Genomic DNA, 25,752 nt, shown 5'->3' on the forward strand with positions numbered 1-25,752 from the left:
GATGATGCAGCACACTGGGCTGAGCAGTGCACACAGATATGGTATGTGACTGAGTCACTGTGTATCGTTTTTTTCAGGCAGAGAACGGATATATTAAATAAAACTGCACTGTCTGGTGGTCACTGTGGTCAGTCACTAGTAAACTCTGCACTCTCTACAGTTCTACAGTACTCCGAGTCCTAAGCTCCAGTAAATCAGGTCAATCTCTCTCTCTCTCTCTTCTAATCTAAATGGAGAGGACGCCAGCCACGTCCTCTCCCTATCAATCTCAATGCACGTGTGAAAATGGCGGCGACGCGCGGCTCCTTATATAGAATCCGAGTCTCGCGAGAATCCGACAGCGTCATGATGACGTTCGGGCGCGCTCGGGTTAACCGAGCAAGGCGGGAAGATCCGAGTCGCTCGGACCCGTGAAAAAAAACATGAAGTTCTGGCGGGTTCGGATTCAGAGAAACCGAACCCGCTCATCTCTAGTATTTACCCTGCACAGAAACAAAATAACCCACACAAATCTAACTCTCTCTGCACATGTTATATCTGCCCCCCCTGCATGGCACATGGTTTTGTCCAACTGCTAACAAAGTTCCTGCTGCGATCAACTCCGAATTACCCCCATGGTTGTAACATAATTAGAGATGTGCGGCGGACACTTTTTGTGTTTTGTGTTTTGGTTTTGGATCTGGATTCCCACTCGTGTTTTTGGATTTGGTATGGTTTTGCCAAAACCACCCTTTCAGGTTTTGGTTTTGGATCTGGATGATTTAAAAAAAAACAACACATAAAAACAGCTAAAAATCACAGAATTTGGGGATAATTTTGATCCTAAAGTATTATTAACCTCAACATTCATTTCCACTCATTTCCAGTCTATTCTTAACAGCTCACACCTCACAATATTGGTGGTCATTCCGAGTTGTTCGCTAGCTGCATTCGTTCGCTGTGCAGCGATGAGGCAAAAAAATGGCAGTTCTTCGCATGCGGCACAATGCGCACGCGCAACGTACTGTTACAACGGCCGAAGTAGATTCACACAGGGTCCAGCGAAGCATTTCAGCCGCAGAGTGTTTGACATGAAGTGGGTGTTTCTGGGTGTCAACTGACCGTTTTCAGGGAGTGTTCGGAAAAATGCAGGCGTCCAGGAAAAACGCCGGTGTGGCTGGGCAAATGCAGGGCGTGTTCGTGACGCTGATGTGATCGCAAGCGCTGAGTAGGTTTAGAGCTACTCAGAAACTGCACAAAAATACTTTGTAGCCATTCTGCGAACCTTTTGTTCGCACTTCTGCTAAGCTAAAATACACTCCCAGTGGGAGGCGGCATAGTGTTTGCACGGCTGCTAAAAACTGCTAGCGACCGAACAACTCGGAATGACCACCATTGTTTTTAGGCCAAAAGGTTGCACAGAAGTATCTGGATGACTAAGCTAAGCCACACAAGTTGGCGGCACAAACACCTGGACCATCTAGGAGTGGCACTGCAGTGTCAGACAGGATGGCAGTTTAAAAAACTAGGCCCCAAAGAGCACATAATGCAAAGAAGAAAAAGAGGTGCAACGCGGTCGCTGGATGACTAAGCTAAGTGAAACAAGTGGGTGGCATAAACACCTGGCCCATCTAGGAGTGGCACTGCAGTGGCAGATAAGATGGTAGTTTTAAAAACTAGTCCCCAAAGAGCACATAATGCAAAGGAAAAAAGTGGTTCAAGATGGATTTATCCTTGGGCCCTCCCACCCACCCTTATGTTGTACAAACAGGACATGCACACTTTAAGAAACCAATCATTTGAGCGACACGACTGACTGGAATGATTGGTTTGTTTGGGCCCCCACCAAAAAAGAAGCAATTAATCTCTCCTTGCACAAACTAGCTCTACAGTGGCAAGATGTCGTCCTCATCCTCTGATTCCACCCCTCCCCCTTCAGTGTTTACATCCTCCTCCTCACAGAGAAATATTATTCAAACAAAACCACATCATTTAAGTGTCAGTTGACTGCTTACACTATTACCCAAAGTTTCTGAACCTGATAATATCTTATGATGAATGCGCTGCAGGTGACGTATAAGGGAGGATGTTCCTAGGTGGTTAACGTCCTTACCCCTGCTTATTATGGATTGACAAAGGCAACAGATGGCTTGACACCTGTTGTCCGGATTTGTGAAGAAATAATTCCACAATGAAGAGGTGGCTTTTTTGGTATTTTGCCCAGGCATGACAATGGGCTTTTTCCTTCCATGGCCAACAACTGTACCACTGGTGCCTTATTCAAAAAAACCACATCACCAGCAGAATCATCATCAACTTCCTCCGCAGCACCAGCTACACCCATATCCTCCTTATACTGGTGTACTTCTACAGTGATATCCTCACACTCAATATCAGCAACTGGACTGGAGGTGCTCCTACCAGCGCTTGCAGGGGGCGTGCAAATGGTGGTTGGAGCCTCCTCTTCCCATACAGTGTTGTTAAGGTCAGGCCTAGACATCACAACTGCAGGCAGTGCCAGCACCCCTGTATTTTCACAACACCCCTGTAATTTTACAGCTTACAAGACAGGGCCAGTGTACATTGATTTTCACTACACCCTAGAATAATTACAGCATACAAGACAGAGCCAGTGTACATTGATTTTTACTGCACCCTAGAATAATTATGAATTACAAGACAGGGCCAGTGTACATTGATGTTCACTGCACCCTAGAATAATTACAGCATACAAGACAGGGCCAGTGTACATTGATTTTCACTGCACCCTAGAATAATTACAGCATACAAGACAGGACCAGTGTACATTGATTTTCACTACACCCTAGAATAATTACAGCATACAAGACAGAGCCAGTGTACATTGATTTTTACTGCACCCTAGAATAATTATGGATTACAAGACAAGGCCAGTGTACATTGATGTTCACTGCACCCTAGAATAATTACAGCATACAAGACAAGGCCAGTGTACATTGATTTTCACTGCACCCTAGAATAATTACAGCATACAAGACAGGACCAGTGTACATTGATTTTCACTAGACCCTAGAATAATTACAGCATACAAGACAGAGCCAGTGTACATTGATTTTTACTGCACCCTAGATTAATTACAGCATACAAGGCAGGTGTCACGATCCTGACTGTAGTTTTCATATTTGATGACTTACCACTGCCATCTGTCCTGGATCCTGCTCTTTGCTCACTGGGATAAACAACTTGTCAGTACCATGAGTTTCCTGAGTGCAGAGATAACGAGCTCCACCTGTGGTGATTAATCTTCTGTGTGAATCTGAATTCAGCAATCTGAAGTTTAGGCCTAAAAGCAAGCATCCTCTGTTCATTTGCAGAAGTTCAGGCTTCAGTGTTCTTTCAGCCTGCTAGGCCTCACTCCACATCAGAGCCTAGTCTAGAGTACTCACGTGACAGTGACTATTCACCTGACACAGAGCTGTCCAATCCTGTGCCAGCCTGAGACTCTCTGAATCACCTGACACTGCTCACCAATCACCAAGGACCAGGAAGTATAAGTCAGGAGACTTGAGTTGGAGACTCTGACAGTTCCTTGTGTCACACCCGGCTCTGTGTGAGCTTTGAAGCTGAGCTCCCTAAAGTATTTCTACAGTCTCGTCTTAAAGCCACAGCTGCAGTATTCTTCAGTCTCATCTTAAAGCCACAGCTGCAGTATTCTTCAGTCTCATCTTAAAGCCACAGCTACAGTATTCTACAGTCTCATCTTAAAGCCACAGCTGCAGTATTCTTCAGTCTCATCTTAAAGCCACAGCTGTAATATTATTCAGTCTCATCTTAAAGTCACAGCCACAGTCATTGTTCTACTTTCAGTTGCGTTTCCAGTTATATTCTGTACCAGCCCGGATTACAGTTGCATTCCAGTATACCGATACAACAGCCCGTTTCACAGTGCAGTTCCCAGTCTCACCAATAACCAGCCCGGTTCTCAGTCTCACCAGTAACCAGTTCGGTTCTCAATCTCACCAGTAACCAGCACAGTTCTGTGCAACTCCAGAGAACCTATTTCATAGTAACCTTGAGTACACAAGCACCCACTCATGTGACAGTATATCCAGTTCAATCTCACCAATACATTCACCATCCTGCTATCAACACCAAGTCTCTGGTGATCCAGTGGTCCGGATACGGCTTCCTCTGCCGAGGCCCGGGTTCGATCCCCGGTCAGGGATTGATCCTTTTTCTCACTGATTCCTACAGACCAGCCTAATATACACATAGTCCTCTAGTCACCCATACAGACTTCACTTACACCGGGTTCACAAAAACCATGGCCATGACAGTAGGAACTGGCCCCATGGACCCGGCCAAAGGTGTTAGTCTGACGCGAGACCTCCAAAGCAATATTGCAGGACCCTTGGAGGGTTTGAGTAGACTCAGCATCAATTGGCACAGTGTCTGCAGTGGAACTCGTTCTCCACAGATTCTCAGACTCTCTGTACTCAGACTCCTGACCAACTGCGGATTCTCTACCAGATGTTAATACAGTTACAAGAACTTTTGACCAGTATTCTTTCTGTGATGCCTGAATGCCTCAGGAATACCACCAACGTTGTTGATCCTGTTTTGTTCCATCCAGTTTCTAAAGTCTCTTCCCCTGTGCAAGGAAAAGTTGTTAATCAGAGCTACCCACAGCCTAAGCTCTCTGATGCTGAATGTCAGCGGCGTAGGGAGCTACACCTCTGTCTTTACTGTGGAAATTCCGTTCATTTTGTTAAGGATTGCATTCTTTGCAAGCCAGCAAATGGTGACAAATCTCAGTATCATAGCACTCATGTCTACAAGTCTTCCACAGTAGCCAATCCTACTACTGCAGATGGGGATGTCAAGAAGGCTATTCTAAAAGAGACTCAAATTTATGACTGCGGTCCTGTGATTAAAATACTCTATTCCAAGTTGGGTGTCCAGAAAAGAATGTTCAAGCCATTTAAAGTCACAGAGGAGTCAGTGTCTTCAGCCCAAGGAGGGGCGTCTGTGTCTTCAGCCCAAGGAGGGGCGTCCATGTCTTCAGCCCAAGGAGGGGCGTCCATGTCTTCAGCCCAAGGAGGGGCATTCATGTCTTCAGCCCAAGGAGGGGCATCTGTATCTTCAGCCCTAGGAGGGGCATCCGTGTCTTCAGCCCAAGGAGGGGCGTCCGTGTCTTCAGCCCAAGGAGGGGCATCCGTGTCTTCAGCCCAAGGAGGGGCGTCCGTGTCTTCATCCCAAGGAGGGGCATCCATGTCTTCAGCCCAAGGAGGGGCGTCTGTGTCTTCAGCCCAAGGAGGGGCATCTGTGTCTTCAGCCCAAGGAGGGGCGTCTATGTCTTCAGCCCAAGGGGCGTCTGTGTCTTCAGCCCCAGAAGGGGCGTCTGTGTCTTCAGCCCCAGAAGGGGCGTCCGTGTCTTAACCCCCAGGAGGGGGTTCAGAGCACCCAGCCCCAGGAGGGGGTTCAGAGCACCCAGCCCCAGGAGGGGGTTCAGAGCGCCCAGCCCCAGGAGGGGGTTCAGAGCACCCATCCCCAGGAGGGTGGTCCGAGTGTCCATCCCCAGGAGGGGAGTCCGAGTGTGCAGCACAAGGAGGGTTATCCAATGTTCAAGCTCTAGTAGGGGCATATGAGTCTTCTACTCAAAAAGGAGTATCTGATATGTCAACCCAAGGAGGGGTGCTAGAAATAACAACCCTGAGAGAGGTGTCTAATTTGTCATCCCCAGGAGGGGTCACCACAGTTTCAGCCCCAAGGGAAGTATTCAGAGTCAAGTTTCCAGATGGGAATCTTTGTGCTACAGATGCAGTTACGAACTCCTGTTTGCCATCACCTGAGAGCGCCACCATGTTGGCATCCAGCATGGTTCAGGTCTAGGATGGGCCATCTGCACACTTGGATTCTACTCACTCCGGTTCCAGCCGGAATCCATCACCTCAGGTCCAGCCAGTCCAGCAATACTCTAGGCTCTGCCTGGTCAGTCTGTCCCGGTTCCAGCTGGTCCAGCAATACTCCATGCTCCGCCTGGTCAACCTGTCCTAGTTCCAGCCACTCCAGCAATACTCCAGGACCAGCCTGGTCAGTCTCCTTCCGTTCCAGCCAATTCAAGTATCCTCGGATCCTCTCCAGTCCTACTCGTCCAGCCAAAGATTTCTCCAGTTTCAGTCAGTTCAAGCTCATCTGGACTCAAACTGATTCCAAGCATTGGTCTGAGTAAAGAACTTTTGTCAGTTAGTCACAGTATAGGACGTCCACCATCTAGTTCTAAAATTAGACTTCAGTCTGTCTCTGATTCTGTTTCCTTGTCTTCCAGCATTGAGTCCACAGCTTCTGCAGGGAACTCTAATTTCTCTTCTCATCAATGTCAGAATAATTCTGCTGTAGCCGCTAAAGTCAAGAAAAATCCCAAGGCTGTTCACTTAAAGTCAGAATGTACTACAGTGCTGGATACCGATCTGAGTACAGTTTTCTCAGCTTTGTCCCTAAGCGTTTCTGAGCAATCTATTGTTCCATCTGCTAATTTGGTTAAAGGACGTCAGGCTAATATTGCTGAGAAGGTTACTGATGTTGCTTCCTCTGTCCAGTCCCCAGAGTCATTTACCTCAGTCGCAGACGCAAGTGTCGCAGCGTCAGGGAGAATTACTAGCGTCTCCATCCAGGAGGACATTTCAAGTGATTTCTCAGTTGAGGATTTCAGCCAGACAACTTCAGAAAGGATATTTCTTCATCAGTCTGATGTCCCTCAAACTATCTTTAATCCAGCTTCTGAGGGTGCGTCATCAGTTTCAGACTCTAAGCTTTCATCCACTGCTTTAGGAACTATTTTATATGATGGAGATTTATTGCAATATGCCACTCTAGTTGATCGATTTCTCTCTCTGATGGAGTTGGATCCTTCGGGTGCAGTAACTCCTTCCAACATTACTTGACATCTGTTCCTGGCATTCAGAGGAAGAGCTTTGGAGTGGGCTAACATGCTTTTTGAGAGTAATGATTCTGTGTTTCATGATTTACAGACTTAGTAAAGCTGTGGTTAAAGAATTTAGTCCTAAACCTTTGGAATCTAACTTGGTTAAAAAATCATGCTCAAAAGGGAATTCAGGTGCTTCTTCATTCGACCTGCAACAGTCTTATGCAGAAGGAAGTTTGTCCTGTCCTTCCAAGGATAATTCAAGTACTGTATCTCCTTTTGTAAGAATCCGACCACTAAAATTGGTCATGTAGGAGTCTCTCCTAGCCCAATACTAAGTTCTCCGCCAAAGAATTTAAAACTTCAGTGCACTTCTTTGTCATCTTCAAACTTTGTATCGAAGGGAGATTCATATTTTTCATTAGACTTGAACTCAGATTCTGAATTTGATCCAGTTTATGATGCTACTCCTGCCCTGGGAGGTCCTGTGTTTTCTTAGGAATTGTTTTCTTTACAGGAAATTCCACTCTCCCTGGTTAAATCCAGATGTTCCCATAAGAAAAAGAGACATCAATGAGTGTCCTAAGTTCTTCTGTTTCTCTAAGTGTCAAGATGGGTGTTCGGAGTTCACCCTTGAAGAGGGGGGTACTGTCACGATTCTGACTGTAGTTCTCATATTTGGTGACTTACCCCTGCCATCTGTCCTGGATCCTGTGTCTCTTTGCTCGCTGGGATAAACAGCTTGTCAGTGCCATGAGATTCCTGAGTGCAGAGTTAACGAGCTCCACCTGTGGTGATTAATCTTCTGTGTGAACCTGAATTCAGCAATCTGAAGTTTAGGCCTAAAAGCCAGCATCCTCTGTTCATTTGCAGAAGTTCAGGCTTCAGTGTTCTTTCAGCCTGCTAGGCCTCACTCCACATCAGAGCCTAGTCTAGAGTACTCACGTGACAGTGACTATTCACCTGACACAGAGCTGTCCAATCCTGTGCCAGCCTGAGACTCTCTGAATCACCTGACACTGCTAACCAATCACCAAGGACCAGGAAGTATAAGTCAGAAGACTTGAGTTGGAGACTCTGACAGTTCCTTGTGTCACAACCAGCTCTGTGTGAGCTTTGAAGCTGAGCTCTCTAAAGTATTTCTACAGTCTCGTCTTAAAGCCACAGCTGCAGTATTATTCAGTCTCATCTTAAAGCCACAGCTGCAGTATTCTACAGTCTCATCTTAAAGCCACAACTGCAGTTTTCTTCAGTCTCATCTTAAAGCCACAGCTGCAGTATTCTACAGTCTCGTCTTAAAGCCATACCTGCAGTGTTCTTCAGCCTTGTCTTAAAGCCACAGCCACAGTCAGCGTACTACTTTCAGTTGCATTTCCAGTTATATCTGGTATCAACCTGGATTACAGTTGTGTTCCAGTTTACAGGTACAACAGCACGGTTCACAGTCAGGTTCTCAGTCTCACCAGTAACCAGTTCGGTTCTCAATCTCGCCAGTAACCAGCCCAGTTCTGCGCAACTCCAGAGAACCTATTTCATAGTAACCTTGAGTAGATAAGCACCCACTCCTGTGACAGTATATCCAGTTCAATCTCACCAATACATTCCCCATCCTGCTATCAACACCAAGTCCCTGGTGATCCAGTGGTCAGGATATGGCTTCCTCTGCCGAAGCCTGGGTTCGATCCCCGGTCAGGGATTGATCCTTCTTCTCACTGATTCCTACAGACCAGCCTAATATACACATAGTGAAGTCTATGCGGGCGACTGGAGGACTAACACCGGGTTCACAAAAACAATGGCCATGACAGAAGGGCCAGTGTACATTGATTTTCACTGCACCCTAGAAATATTACAGCATACAAGAACAGGCCAGTGTACATTGATTTTCACTGCACCCATGAATTTTTACAACATAGTGTAATGTTATTTGAACAGCAATACACCTATATTTTACAGCATACAAAAGCAGTGTGCTGTTATTTTTAAAAACTGCACCTCTGCTTTTTTATAGCATGCAGGGTCAGTGTAATGTTATTTGAACAGCAACACCCCTGTATTTTACAGCATATGGCAGTATGCTTTTAATTTTTAATTGCACCCCTGAATTATTACAACATTCAAGGCCAGCAGCACCCCTACATTTTACAGCATACAACAGGGTGCTTTTAATTTTTAACAACTGCACCTCTGAATTTTTACTACATACAGGGCCAGCAGCACCCCTATATTTTACAGCATACAGCAGTATGCTTTCATTTTTAACTGCACCCCAGAATTATTACAACATACAGGGCCAGCAGCACCACAATATTTTACAATATACAGGAGCAGTGTGCTTTTAATTTTTAACAACCGTACCTCTGAATTCTTACAACATACAGGGCCAGCAGCACCCCTATATTTTCCAGCATACAAGAGGACAGTGCCCCTGCACCCTGTACAACACAGTGACAGCCAGGACAGCAACACCCATTTATAGCTGCAGCACATGGAACACCAGTGACAGCCAGTGACAGCCAGGACAGCCAGAACAGCACCCCTAACACAGCACAGGTACACAACAGTGACTGCAGCAGCACCCCTACAGAGCACATGCTAACCCTACCCGACGCCACCACCCACAGCGAGAGACAGAGGTCTGTCTCCCTCACTCTCCATGTCCAGAGTGAAAATGGCGGTGACGCGCGGCTGTTTATATGGAATCCAAAACCTGTGAGATTCCAACAGCGGGTTGATGAAGTTCTGCCTCGTTCTGGTTTCCGAGTCTGGTGGGAAGTCCCGAGTCAGACTCGGATCCAGGCTCAGAGCATGAAGTTTGGGGGTGTTCAGTTCTCAAGGAACCAAACCCGCTCATCTCTAGAAATAATCAAAGAAAGAACATGGGGCCTAATTCAGATCTGGCCTCAGCAGCAAATTTGTTCTCTAATGGGCAAAACAATGTGCACTGTGGGGGGGGGGGGGGGGTCAGGGGGCAGATATAACATGTGCAGATAGAGTTAGATATGGGTGGGTTATTTTGTTTCTGTGCAGGGTAAATACTGGCTGCTTTATTTTTACACTGCAATTCAGATTTCAGTTTGAATATTCCCCACCCAAATCTAACTCTCTCTGCACATGTTATATCTGCCCCACCTACAGTGCACATGGTTTTGCCCATTAGAGAACAAATTTGCTGTCTGATCAGGTCTAAATTAGTCCCTTAATACAAGAAGGAATAAAATAGCTGAGATAGAGGCATCCTATAAGTCTCTCTTGACAAATTATACTTCTGTTAATTGTAAGTAAAAACTGGCCCACAATGTGGAGTCTTACAGAATGGAGTTAAAAAAAAGTTTAAAAAGAATAAACTGCATGTCTACAGTGTAGAGTTATACAGTGTATTTTTGTTTGGGGTGCACTCGCCTTCGTGACTATGTTTAGAGCTGTTTCCCCCTTACAGGGGCAGCAACTCCCATGAGATGGACAGTCACATTTAGAAGGAACATTTGGATACCGTCCCCATTATGGTTGTTTTGAACACCTTGGTGGTCTGTTTTTGCAGTGTATGTTTTTTTTAGGGTTAGCTGTGCATTGTATGGATTTTCTGTTTTTATTCTGGCTGTCCCTTCTCCTAAATATAAACCAATTAATAGCTGGTCTTTGTTACATCCAGCTCACAGTGTCACAGTTTGTAATATTTTTTAAGTATTTATTATATTATAAATATAATTTTATATTGTCAAATGTTATTGTGTGGATGGCACAGTGTACACCCTTCCACCGATAAGGGTTTTGGCAAAAAAACAGCTAGACAAAATCTTACTTATTGTGAGATCCACATTTTCTAGTCCTTCATATACTTTGCCCTGGCTATTGAGGACAGACCTAGCTACAGATGACCCTAGATAGCTGTGTTAACTTTCTAGCAGATGTGTGTATGAGCAATGTCGTCTTATATATTAGCCATAATTTAATAACATTTTCACATTTAGGCATCTGGAATGTTGAGCATGTTGTCTGTGCTTGCTCTGTTTAGTGTTATATGAACCTCTCAGTATTATGTACTATGCAGTATGAAAACATTGTAATGTGCTGCTTAATGTTGTGGAGGACTGGATTGTAAACAAAGAAAGAAAAAGAAAACAATAGCAATATTTCCACATTAAGCAATTGTATTAAGTATCACATTAATCAAAAGTGTGTTTTTAACACTGTTTAATTGTCTCTCATTCACAAACATGAGAAGCAGTCATATACTCATGCGGGCCAAGTATGCCAAACATGTCAACTTCTGGATGAGCTGCAGGCAGACACAGTTGCAGGGAAGTGAAGCATATATTATCTTCTTACTGTATGTATGTATTAAAAGACTTAATTCCTTGCAGGTCCATCAATTTGCTCATCAAAGAGGAAATGCTTATAAAATAACATGCAAAGGGATTGTCACGGCATTGATGTGTCCTTCAAATAATGGTGCACAAAAAATCCAAGCATGACTTGGCTAGGTGTGCCTGGTGGTAAGCAGCCAAACCAAAACTTATTGTTTGCTTCTTTTTTGTTTAGTGATATAAATAATATTTCACCTTTCTAGTTGTCTGTTTCCATTTCAGTTGACACTGTATACAGACTGAATCATGTTACCCTTTGTTATTTTTTTTCCCTTTGAATATTATACTGCAGGTGGTCAAACGGGTGTAGTACTGCTGACCGGCAGTCAGGAGACCGCCGGTCAGCTTACCGACGCCGGGATCCCGGCAGCATACCGACGCCGGGATCCCGGCGGAGAGGGGTGAGTGCAGCAAGCCCCTTGCGGGCTTGCAGCACTCGCCACAGTGTGGGCTCGGTGGCGACCTGCGGTCGCCACGGGTTCTGTACCCACTCTATGGGTGTCGTGGACACCCACGAGTGGCAATAGTCCCTGTTGGTTGGCATGTCGACCATCGGGATAGTGAGCCGTCGGGCTGGTGGAGGAGGTCATGTGACTGTCGGTCAGCTGACCGGCGGTCACATGAATACCACCCGGTCAAACACGTGGTCACTCCAAAGTCTTGGAGACTGGTATCTTTTGAATATTAATTATGTACAGCTGATCATTATTTGTATGTAGCATGCATTACATAGCTGTCTCCTCATACATTATTGCTGCAATTGAACCAAACAGCCCCTCTCAGCACGCTAGGTTCTATGCAACTCTAGTAGCACCTGTCATCTTTTCACATCTTTTTACACAAAAATGAGACTTAGTCGCAACTAGGATGCACCGTGAGACTCTGCTGTTTAATTTGATATGTGACACTTGTATATCGGTGTGCAACTGAATCTGAGTCTGAAATCTGCATGCAGCAAAAGTGCTATGATGGAGCAAACGTGTCATTTTTCCATGCCAAGTTTCATTGTGCTGCATATAGTGACTCAATCGCATACAGATGAACAAGCATTGCATATAAAATTAATCAAAAGTCTCCTGGTGCATTATAGTTGCATCGCAATACGATACATTTTTGGGTAAAAAGACGCCCAGTGCTAGCAGAGTCACATGGGAGTTGCCGGCTCACTCATGCCAGTGTCTTGCTGCACATCTGTATGATCAATATCTAAATTGTTTCTCAATTGCTATATCTTGCATTACTACATAGTTTAGCATGCTGTCTTTCAGAAAGGAAGTGTATTTAAATCAAATTGAATAAGTAATTTTATGTTGTAATTGCAGTTGAAGCATAACGTGATCCCAAAATGTGCAGCTCCTATTCCCAAGCAAGAAAATGTTAACGCCTCTGCTTGTCAATTGCAGGATGGGCGGAGGGTGGCAATATTTTGTTTCCAAGGTGGAGACAGAATGCTGCGTAAAAATAGGACCGTGGAGGTGCAAACAGAGGGGCGTGGTGTGGCTACGTGACACCACATGCAGCTGCTGTGATAAGAAAAATGGCGGCAGGCCTCCTGCAGGCGCCGGCAGGAAGCTACCCCATTTTTAGCAACCACACTGAAATTGCGATGCAACTGTAATTTCAGTGTTGTCAAGGTGGTGGTGGGGGGTGATTGATAGCATGGTGGGCGGCCTTACCCTGCGATGGACGTCCACCAGCATGCAATCCAAAGGATTGCAAATTTTGCAGAATTTGCAATCCTACCGAGTCAGGTCCAATGTTCTGAAGAATTGCAAACAGAGTACCAATTATGTGCTGCGTACAATTTTTGCACATACAGTAGGATTCCTCCAGACTAGTCAAAGCACCAGAAGAGGTCTATGATAGTCAATCTTGGGCAGCCAAAATCGAATTGTGTTCCGATTATAAAGAGGAGTGAAAATTTAGCCACAGAGAGTAAGGGCTGCCTCCAGCAAGACCAAAAACATTTTCTAAAAATGTCTAATGTGTAGTTACATAATTTCATAATTCTGGCACTCTGTCTTGTAATGTGCTGCTTTTGTACAGATGTTTGTTAGAGACTCAAGGTCAAGGTGCTCAATTGTCAGTGTTTTCATGATGAGCTTCTCACCTCTAAGAGCCAAGAAGAGAAAGAGGCTTAAATGTATTATGGAGACACATTCCCTCTGATTTTGCTGCTATTGTCATATATTGTAAAGCTTCCATGGTAAGATTGTCTCTGTCACATTGTAACTCTATATGAAGCAAAAACACTATCAACCGAGGAATAAATGTTGTGTGTGTAAATTACGTGTGTAAATTGTGGAGGACAGTTCTCCAAGCAAGTATCCAAATGTATCATCTATGCTGCAAGGATGTCATACATATATGTTTAAACTACTGTATACAGTAGATAAATATATATACCGTATATATTACATTTCAGGCATTTCCATTTTCAAAATTAGACTGTGTTGTATAGAGAAATCATGTTAAATTACTGATGTATGATTGGTTTCTTGTTATGCACGCACTACAGTACAGTATGTGGAAATGTGAATATTAAACGGTAACTACATCCTTATTAAAACATACTAGAAAAAAAGGCCAACTCTGTATGAGCTTCTGTGTACAGTATATAAAAACACTAATTCAGTCTTTGAGAATGCACCCCCTGCGTTAGACTGCACTCGTCTGGTCACCCTTGACAAAGCTAGTTCATACAGAAATATAGAATTTCAAGTTTACATTCTATATCTTCATGCGGTACTGTAGTTAATTCTGCAGGTTCATTCCTAGGTCATGTCTAGTTGTTCAAAGATTAGTTTATGGCTAGGAAAGATTTCTGATTTATGCTGTGTGAAATTGCTGCTGAATGCAGTGACACTAATGACAACAAATATGAAAGTTATTTTACTATATTTAGATCTCCTCAGTGTTAAGGTATTTAATGCATCTGCCTAAGTGATCTGTACGTTAAGCAATTTTGTAGTATATTTATGGTTCCTGCTTATTTCTAACACTTACCATTAGTATAATTAGTTTCCTTAGATAAAACAGATTCATTTCCATGATTCCTTTTTCCTATTAAATAACAATGGCATGATAATGCATGGGGCTTAGAATGAGGACACACTGAGCCCCCCTCCCTACCCTCTGACAAATGCAGTAAACAAGTTTAGGACAGGTTTATATGTGCTGTGTACAAAAGTGTATAAAGAAAGTAGATAAATTGCATGTACAAAGAAGAACCAATGTGGTTGCATTGCATTGCGTGCATGGAAATAAATGTGCATCGTCACCTGAATGCAGAGTTACATATATCTATGCGGCCGCACCACAGCGTTCCATTTACATGTGAAAGCAGGACTCATTACTGTCAGGGCGTATGTGCACCAGGTCTATACCTGGTTCTCGAGATCCTTCTGAAATCAGATTAATCTCTGCATACTGTGCACTCAATTCAGCATAGCCCACAATCCTGAATATGCACCAATGACATACTCTCAGTACACTTAGCCTAGGTATGAATGTCCTATTGCTACTTACTTATTGACCATGCAGTCAGAAGAGGAGATAATACTTGCCTACTTTTGAAAAGTAGTTTCAGGGAGATCATAACTTGCATTATAATGTGCCACGCATATATCTATCTCCACCTATGGGTGTATCTATTGTCACTCGGGTGTTGCCCTAAAGTTATACCTCCCTAATCTCCCTCTGCCTCCCTGGACTAGCGCGTGGCACAGTTAATATTTCAGAGAATATTACCTTAGATGTCCTTGCCTTTAATTTTTGGCATAGGTCCCAATAATCTTTTTTAAGGACATCCCACCTACCTCTAACTTTGTCGTTAGGCCAACGTGCACCAAGACCGCCGGGTCATATCATTTATTGGTTATACGAAATTATGTTGCACTGTTTTGAGCACTGTTTTGCATGTCTGTACTAATCTGTTTACAGGTTGCCATGGTGACCGCCCAGCAACAAGGGAAATTCCTGTATTATGTGCCGCCTGGCATAGAGGGTTTAGGAAGCCACTCAGCACGTCACTACGTTGATTGGCTAGCTCACGTGGTTGGAAGATGGGTGACGCAGCTGGGTCCGACGCCGGCGGTGACATCATCAGGAAGCAACCCGAGCTGGGCGGCCAGAGCGGGCCAGGCATCCTTCGTTTAGCACACTATTTAAGGTATGTTTTCTCACATTGTTGTTGTATGTTCTTGAAAAAAGTCCAATAAAACTGAAATGTTGAACACTGACTCGCGATTCTTAACTAGTGAAAGTCCTCTGAGTGCCGCCTTGCAGGTTACTATTTATGGACCTTAATTGGATTCATGGAGGCCATCCGGGCAGGTAAAATGACTGAGCAATATGGGAGTGCCGACCATTCTTTATATATATATATATATATATATATATATGAAATGTTATTTTTACTCACCGCTCGGTTCAAACTGCATGGATCACAGGGCTTAAAGATACACATGAACAAAGCCAACCAAACAGTACAAACACCTGGACTGAAGAAAAGCAGCCTGAAGCCCTGGGGACCTGTCACAGTCCAGCGAGTCGGGCTCAGGGAGCGCTGGTACTTACCTGTCCGGACGCTCTGGTGCAGTCCCTCCGGTGGGAGTGCGGGCAGCTGGCAATGAGCACAACTGGCACGCATGTCTGGGAGAAGAGGACACAGGGACATCAGCAAGTGTGGTGCAGCTTTCAGCTGAAGAGGTCCAGGATGGGCGCCACCATCTTGGGAGGGGTCAGCTGACCAGAATCATCCAGTGACCTGAAAGGTACGCAAAACCAATGAGAAACTGGCTGCAGGTATAACTCTGGGGATTTCTGGGTAAGAAATTGGCAGTGCAACGTCTCTCACACAGTTTTGTGTGTGCTAGTTAATCTGTGCTCCACAGCATCGCTTCCAAAATATCCACATTCCTGAAATTCCCCCGGAAAACCTCTCAACTGCTGCCGGTCCTCTAGGGCATCTTCTGTCCCAGTCAGCCTCAGTTGATCCCTGCCTCCAGTTCTCCTGATCCGGGAATCCGCCAGGCGTTCGCTCATGGGCAAACTGGTTCTGCTGATTCATCCACTCAAATGAGTACAACTAAAGCATCAGAGGAATCTCCTGTGAGGACTTATGAAAAAGTCATTTATTCAGCCTGCCCAGCTAATACTGACTAAAGCCACCGATACCGAACCTCAAACTGCAAGTCTCGATTCACAAAACCCCAGAGCCCTGACAGTTTGCACTGGCCCAATGGATCCGGAGGGTGCTCATGGTTCCGGTACGGATCTTCTGCAGGACATAGCTTCCCACCTGGAGAGTCTAGAGGAATCCCAGTGCCAATTGGCTCAATTTATTCAGAGGATGTCTTTTCGCCAGGATTCTATGCAAGTCGACATCGCTAATGTTGCCACTGGTCGACGTCCAGAGACACAGCAAGCGCCATACATTCCTGTTCCTATGGTCACTTCTCCATCGTCCCTGTGTCTACCGATGCCTACCAAATTCGATGGGAATCCGAAGATGTGCTGCCGGGTTCTTGAACCAATGCGAGGTTCACTTCTCGTTAAAGCCCTTTAACTACCCATCACATAAGCCAAAGGAAGTATATATCGTCTCCCTCATGGCTAGTTCAGCCCTGGATTGGGTGTCACCCCTGTGGGAGAGAGCCAACCCTCTACTCAACAATTATTCTGAATTCCTCATTACTTTCCGAAATATTTTCGATGAGCCCTGAAGAACTACTTCAGCATCGATCGAAATAATGCATCTCCGGCAGGGAAACCGGTCAGACCTATGCTTTGGAAATTCGGTGGAATGAGGAGGTGCTAGTATCTGCCTCCTGGAATGGCCTGTCTGATATAATCAAGGATGATCGAGATCTTCCACCTAAACTAGATGACTTGATTTCCCTTTGCACCAAAGTGGATCTCTGTTTCAGGGAACGTCAGACAGAGAAGAATCGTGGTGAACATCCAAGGTTCCATCCTCCTCTGCCTTTCTTTGAGTTCTCCAGCTGAAGTGTCTCAGGATGAACCTATGCAAATCAATAGGGCTCGTCTCACTAAAGAGAAACGTCAGAGGAGGCATAGGGAGAACCTATGCCTTTACTGTGGAGCTTCTGGACATCTGGTAGCCTCCTGCACCCAGCATCCAGGAAACTAACTCTCCTAACCAGCAGTGGAGAGGAGTGATGATTTTGTCTCCATCCCATTCTGAACCATATTCCAGAGGTTTCCTTGGGGTTGCAACAAGGTTCTAAAGATTTTTTCTCTCTCCTAGATTCGTGAGCCGCTGAGAACTTTATCACAGCAGATGTGGTACAGCAAATATATGGATTCCTACAGTTGAACTTTCCCGTCCGATTACCCTCTCTGTGTTAGGCGCGGCGGTCTTCGGCCGTGCCCCGACTGAGCAGCGTTCACGGCCGCCGCGCCTCTCTCCTTCCCTGTCCCCCGCACGGCGCCTAGCAACGCCAGGACGCCATGCGCACGATAGCCGCCAGGTCCCTGGCAACGCAGGACGCCGTGCGTGCAGGGCCGCCGGGTGCATAGCAACGGGGACGCCACAGGTGGACCGCGTTCCCCGTTGCTAAGAATAGTTAATTAGGTTGCTCGTGCAGCAGGGCAGCTGCAAGGCAACTAGTAATTAGGGTCTGGGTGCTGGTCCTGCTGGCCCTCCTGTTATTGGCCAGCAGGGCCTTTTTATGTGAGCCAGCACACTGCAGCCCCGCCGGTGATAGCTTCTTGTATGCTGTTCCTGCCTTGCAGAACTCTGTTCCTGTCAGCCGTGTTTGGTGGATCTTGCTCCCTGCCCTTTGGTACTTTGGAGGTCCGAAGCCGGTCCTGGGAATCCTTCTAGTCCTTGCGAACCTGTTTGTCATCTGGGGTTCTCGCCCGGTTTCGTGAGTAGCGGCTTCAGCCACGTGTTGCTGCCTATGCCGCTTAGTGTTTACTTTACTGTGAATTGGTGCATTTGCGGAGGTTTCCGCTTTCACTGTCCTCCCCGGAACTCGGCGGTGCTGTGTAGGGGAGTGGACAGTGGTTTCTTTGTAGTTCTTTTCCTTTGGCGGCGTGCCGCACATACGTTTAGTTTTTAGGTATTTTATAGCCCCTAGCGTGGTTGTTTCAGTTAGAGGTCCCCTTGTTATTACCCTGTCTCAGTTCACGCCTTGTCTCTCTTTAAGACCTGAGGGGGCATCGGAGTTGGGCAGACCTAATCCGCCCTTCAAACACGGCTGCCATGGGCCCAAGAAACCATAGTCGTTCAGGCGTGAATTGATAACACGGGTAAGACAACGGAGGTAGGGTGCTAGGGGCTATTTCCTTCCCATTTCCCAAACCCAGCATTCCGTCTTGGTGCTCAGGACTCACTACATAAGATCTCCCCTGTCCTGAGCATCAGGATCGTAACACTCTGCTGTAGATGGGAGTCGAATCTCCAGTGGGGTAGTTACCCATCCTCTTCTGTAATGTATAGGAGCTCTCCATAAGGAGTTACTTAATTTCTTAGTTATTCCGAAGGCTACTCATAAAATTGTTTTGGGACTTCCCTGGCTTCAGTAGCACAACCCAAGAATTGATTGGGTGAATATACAAATCCTGGCTTGGGAAGAGTCTTGTACCCGGTCCTGTCTTATCTGTGTTAAACCTGTGAATAAAAGCCAACTAGAAATCCTTCTGCAAGTTCTGACTCAGTATTACTCTTTTTCTGATGTTTTCAGCAAACAAGCAGCAGAGGTCCTACCGCCCCACAAACCCTATTGATCTGGTTCCAGGAAAGACTCCTTCTAGAGGGCGGATCTATCCTTTTTCAGCTCCCGAAACTGAGTCTATGTCAGAGTACATCAGAGAAAACTTAGCTAGAGTATTCATTTGGCCCTCCACATCTTCAGCCGGTGCAGGCTTCCTTTTCGTCCAGTAAAAGGATGGTGGTCTTCGTCCCTGCATCGACTTCTGGGGTCTGACTGACATAACGATAAAGAACGATTAACCGTTGCTCTTGATCTTAGAATTATTTGATCAGGTTAAAGGAGCTTCTGTCTTCACCAAGTTGGACCTCAGGGGATCAGATAACTTGATTCGGATCAAAGTGGGTGATGAATGGAAAACGGCATTCAACACTCGAGATGGGCACTTCAAGAATTTAGTTATGCCCTTTGGCCTTAGTAACGCACCAGCTGTTTTCCCAAATTTTGTAAATGAAATTCTCAGGGACTTACTCTATGGGTCCGTTGTTGTCTACCTAAATGACATCTTAATATTCTCAGTCAATCTGAAAGATCACCATTCTCAAGTTCAGTGAGGTGCTACGAAGACTTTGACAACATCATCTGTACTAAAAGTTGGAAAAATGTCTCTTTGAACAACCCTCTATGCCCTTCTTGGGTTACATCATATCCAGTTTGGGGTTAGAAATGGATCCAGCCAAGGTACAAGTCATTCTTAATTGGCCCAAACCCACCACCCTCAAGGCAATACAATGTTTTTTTTGGGCTTCGCGAATTTCTGCCGAAGATTTAGCAAGGGGTTTTCCTCTATAGTGGCTCTTATCACCACTCTCACCTTAACAGAGACTAACCCTAGAGAATGGTCATCATCTGCAGATGCAGCTTTCCAATGTCTAAAGCAGGCATTTACTACAGCTCCAGTTTTAAAGCAACCCGATGTCAATAATGCTTTCATTTTGGAGGTTGACACTTCTGCTGACACTGTGGGTGCAGTTCTCTCCCAACAACTAGACGACAACAAACTGCATCCTTGCGGGTTCTTTTAGAAAAAGTTCCTTCCAGCGGAAAGGAACTACACAATTGGAGAGAAAGAACTGCTAGCCATCAAATTGGCACTGCAAGAGTGGTGGTATTTACTGGAAGGGGGCAAATTTCCAATCACTATCTTCACTGATAAAAATTTAATCTTTCTCAAGAATATTCAATGTTTGAATCCTTGTTTAGCCCAGTGGGCGATGTTCTTCTCAAGATTTAACTTCACTATAACCTTCCGACCTTGTTCCCAAAACCAAAAGTCGGATGCTCTCTCTCGTTCCTATTCCTCTGAAGAGTCCAAAGATTCTCCTCCTCTTCAGCCTGTATTGGAGACTCTGAACTTTGCTTCCATGAAACTTCAACCTCCAGTGGGAAAGTTGTTTGTTCCTATTCATCTTCGGAAGAAATTACTAACCTGGGCTCATACTTCTCAGTTCTCTGGACATGCTGGAGTTCACAAGACAACTGACCTAGTCCAACTTTCCTATTGGTGGCCTTCAGTAAAATTGGATGTTTCCTCCTTCTTATCTTCCTGTACCAAATATGCTCAGCATAAAGTCCCTCGTCTTCGGCCTGCAGGGGAGCTAATACCCCTATCCATTCCAAAAATGCCATGGACTCGTCTCACTATGGGCTTCATCACCGATTTACCCTCTTCTAAAAGATTCACTACTATTTGGGTAGTCATCGATAGAGATGGGCGGGTTCGGTTTCTCTGAATCCGAACCCGCCCGAACTTCATGGTTTTTTTCACGGGTCCGAGCAGACTCGGATCCTCCCGCCTTGCTCGGTTAACCCGAGCGCGCCCGAACGTCATCATGACGCTGTCGGATTCTCGCGAGACTCGGATTCTATATAAGGAGCCGCGCGTCGCCGCCATTTTCACACGTGCATTGAGATTGATAGGGAGAGGACGTGGCTGGCGTCCTCTCCATTTAGATTAGAAGAGAGAGAGAGAGAGAGAGATTGACCTGATTTACTGGAGCTTAGGAGTACTGTAGAAGTGTAGAGAGTGCAGAGTTTACTAGTGACTGACCACAGTGACCACCAGACAGTGCAGTTTTATTTAATATATCCGTTCTCTGCCTGAAAAAAACGATACACACAGTGACTCAGTCACATACCATATCTGTGCGCACTGCTCAGCCCAGTGTGCTGCATCATCTATGTATATATATCTGACTGTGCTCAGCTCACACAGCTTATAATTGTGGGGGAGACTGGGGAGCACTGCAGTGCCAGTTATAGGTTATAGCAGGAGCCAGGAGTACATATTATATTAAAATTAAACAGTGCACACTTTTGCTGCAGGAGTGCCACTGCCAGTGTGACTGACCAGTGACCTGACCACCAGTATAGTTAGTAGTATACTATATTGTGATTGCCTGAAAAAGTTAAACACTCGTCGTGTGACTTCACTTGTGTGGTGTTTTTTTTTTTATTCTATAAAAAACTCATTCTGCTGACAGACAGTGTCCAGCAGGTCCGTCATTATATAATATATACCTGTCCGGCTGCAGTAGTGATATATATATATTTTTTATATCATTATTTATCATCCAGTCGCAGCAGACACAGTACGGTAGTTCACGGCTGTAGCTACATCTGTGTCGGCACTCGGCAGTCCATCCATAATTGTATACCACCGACCCGTGGTTTTTTTTTCTTTCTTCTTTATACATACATACTACTACATCTCTTTATCAACCAGTCTATATTAGCAGCAGACACAGTACAGTACGGTAGTCCACGGCTGTAGCTACCTCTGTGTCGGCACTCGGCAGTCCGTCCATAATTGTATACCACCTACCCGTGGTTTTTTTTTCTTTCTTCTTTATACATACATACTACTACATCTCTTTATCAACCAGTCTATATTAGCAGCAGACACAGTACAGTACAGTAGTCCACGGCTGTAGCTACCTCTGTGTCGGCACTTGGCAGTCCGTCCATAATTGTATACCACCTACCCGGGGTTTTTTTTTCTTTCTTCTTTATACATACATACTACTACATCTCTTTATCAACCAGTCTATATTAGCAGCAGACACAGTACAGTACGGTAGTTCACGGCTGTAGCTACCTCTGTGTCGGCACTCGGCAGTCCGTCCATAATTGTATACCACCTACCCGAGGTTTTTTTTTCTTTCTTCTTTATACATACATACTACTACATCTCTTTATCAACCAGTCTATATTAGCAGCAGACACAGTACAGTACGGTAGTCCACGGCTGTAGCTACCTCTGTGTCGGCACTCGGCAGTCCGTCCATAATTGTATACCACCTACCCGTGGTTTTTTTTTCTTTCTTCTTTATACATACATACTACTACATCTCTTTATCAACCAGTCTATATTAGCAGCAGACACAGTACAGTACGGTAGTTCACGGCTGTAGCTACCTCTGTGTCGGCACTCGGCAGTCCGTCCATAATTGTATACCACCTACCCGAGGTTTTTTTTTCTTTCTTCTTTATACATACATACTACTACATCTCTTTATCAACCAGTCTATATTAGCAGCAGACACAGTACAGTACGGTAGTCCACGGCTGTAGCTACCTCTGTGTCGGCACTCGGCAGTCCGTCCATAATTGTATACCACCTATCCGTGGTTTTTTTTTCTTTCTTCTTTATACATACATACTACTACATCTCTTTATCAACCAGTCTATATTAGCAGCAGACACAGTACAGTACGGTAGTTCACGGCTGTAGCTACCTCTGTGTCGGCACTCGGCAGTCCGTCCATAATTGTATACCACCTACCCGAGGTTTTTTTTTCTTTCTTCTTTATACATACATACTACTACATCTCTTTATCAACCAGTCTATATTAGCAGCAGACACAGTACAGTACGGTAGTCCACGGCTGTAGCTACCTCTGTGTCGGCACTCGGCAGTCCGTCCATAATTGTATACCACCTACCCGTGGTTTTTTTTTCTTTCTTCTTTATACATACATACTACTACATCTCTTTATCAACCAGTCTATATTAGCAGCAGACACAGTACAGTACGGTAGTTCACGGCTGTAGCTACCTCTGTGTCGGCACTCAGCAGTCCGTCCATAATTGTATACCACCTACCCGAGGTTTTTTTTTCTTTCTTCTTTATACATACATACTACTACATCTCTTTATCAACCTGTCTATATTAGCAGCAGACACAGTACAGTACGGTAGTTCACGGCTGTAGCTACCTCTGTGTCGGCACTCGGCAGTCCGTCCATAATTGTATACCACCTACCCGTGGTTTTTTTTCTTTCTTCTTTATACATACATACTACTACATCTCTTTATCAACCAGTCTATATTAGCAGCAGACACAGTACAGTACGGTAGTTCACGGCTGTAGCTACCTCTGTGTCGGCACTCGGCAGTCCATCCATAATTGTATACTAGTATCCATCCATCTCCATTGTTTACCTGAGGTGCCTTTTAGTTGTGCCTATTAAAATATGGAGAACAAAAATGTTGAGGTTCCAAAATTAGGGAAAGATCAAGATCCACTTCCACCTCGTGCTGAAGCTGCTGCCACTAGTCATGGCCGAGACGATGAAATGCCAGCAACGTTGTCTGCCAAGGCCGATGCCCAATGTCATAGTACAGAGCATGTCAAATCCAAAACACCAAATATCAGTAAAAAAAGGACTCCAAAACCTAAAATAAAATTGTCGGAGGAGAAGCGTAAACTTGCCAATATGCCATTTACCACACGGAGTGGCAAGGAACGGCTGAGGCCCTGGCCTATGTTCATGGCTAGTGGTTCAGCTTCACATGAGGATGGAGGCACTCAGCCTCTCGCTAGAAAAATGAAAAGACTCAAGCTGGCAAAAGCAGTAGCACCGCAAAGAACTGTGCGTTCTTCGAAATCCCAAATCCACAAGGAGAGTCCAATTGTGTCGGTTGCGATGCCTGACCTTCCCAACACTGGACGTGAAGAGCATGCGCCTTCCACCATTTGCACGCCCCCTGCAAGTGCTGGAAGGAGCACCCGCAGTCCAGTTCCTGATAGTCAGATTGAAGATGTCAGTGTTGAAGTACACCAGGATGAGGAGGATATGGGTGTTGCTGGCGCTGGGGAGGAAATTGACCAGGAGGATTCTGATGGTGAGGTGGTTTGTTTAAGTCAGGCACCCGGGGAGACACCTGTTGTCCGTGGGAGGAATATGGCCGTTGACATGCCTGGTGAAAATACCAAAAAAATCAGCTCTTCGGTGTGGAGGTATTTCAACAGAAATGCGGACAACAGGTGTCAAGCCGTGTGTTCCCTTTGTCAAGCTGTAATAAGTAGGGGTAAGGACGTTAACCACCTCGGAACATCCTCCCTTATACGTCACCTGCAGCGCATTCATAATAAGTCAGTGACAAGTTCAAAAACTTTGGGTGACAGCGGAAGCAGTCCACTGACCAGTAAATCCCTTCCTCTTGTAACCAAGCTCACGCAAACCACCCCACCAACTCCCTCAGTGTCAATTTCCTCCTTCCCCAGGAATGCCAATAGTCCTGCAGGCCATGTCACTGGCAATTCTGATGATTCCTCTCCTGCCTGGGATTCCTCCGATGCATCCTTGCGTGTAACGCCTACTGCTGCTGGCGCTGCTGTTGTTGCTGCTGGGAGTCGATGGTCATCCCAGAGGGGAAGTCGTAAGACCACTTTTACTACTTCCACCAAGCAATTGACTGTCCAACAGTCCTTTGCGAGGAAGATGAAATATCACAGCAGTCATCCTACTGCAAAGCGGATAACTGAGGCCTTGGCATCCTGGGTGGTGAGAAACGTGGTTCCGGTATCCATCATTACTGCAGAGCCAACTAGAGACTTGTTGGAGGTACTGTGTCCCCGGTACCAAATACCATCTAGGTTCCATTTCTCTAGGCAGGCGATACCAAAAATGTACACAGACCTCAGAAAAAGACTCACCAGTGTCCTAAAAAATGCAGCTGTACCCAATGTCCACTTAACCACGGACATGTGGACAAGTGGAGCAGGGCAGGGTCAGGACTATATGACTGTGACAGCCCACTGGGTAGATGTATGGACTCCCGCCGCAAGAACAGCAGCGGCGGCACCAGTAGCAGCATCTCGCAAACGCCAACTCTTTCCTAGGCAGGCTACGCTTTGTATCACCGCTTTCCAGAATACGCACACAGCTGAAAACCTCTTACGGCAACTGAGGAAGATCATCGCGGAATGGCTTACCCCAATTGGACTCTCCTGTGGATTTGTGGCATCGGACAACGCCAGCAATATTGTGTGTGCATTAAATATGGGCAAATTCCAGCACGTCCCATGTTTTGCACATACCTTGAATTTGGTGGTGCAGAATTATTTAAAAAAACGACAGGGGCGTGCAAGAGATGCTGTCGGTGGCCAGAAGAATTGCGGGACACTTTCGGCGTACAGGCACCACGTACAGAAGACTGGAGCACCACCAAAAACTACTGAACCTGCCCTGCCATCATCTGAAGCAAGAAGTGGTAACGAGGTGGAATTCAACCCTCTATATGCTTCAGAGGTTGGAGGAGCAGCAAAAGGCCATTCAAGCCTATACAATTGAGCACGATATAGGAGGTGGAATGCACCTGTCTCAAGCGCAGTGGAGAATGATTTCAACGTTGTGCAAGGTTCTGCTGCCCTTTGAACTTGCCACACGTGAAGTCAGTTCAGACACTGCCAGCCTGAGTCAGGTCATTCCCCTCATCAGGCTTTTGCAGAAGAAGCTGGAGACATTGAAGGAGGAGC

This window comes from Pseudophryne corroboree, chromosome 5, assembly GCF_028390025.1.
Source record: "Pseudophryne corroboree isolate aPseCor3 chromosome 5, aPseCor3.hap2, whole genome shotgun sequence".
Lineage (NCBI taxonomy): Eukaryota > Metazoa > Chordata > Amphibia > Anura > Myobatrachidae > Pseudophryne > Pseudophryne corroboree.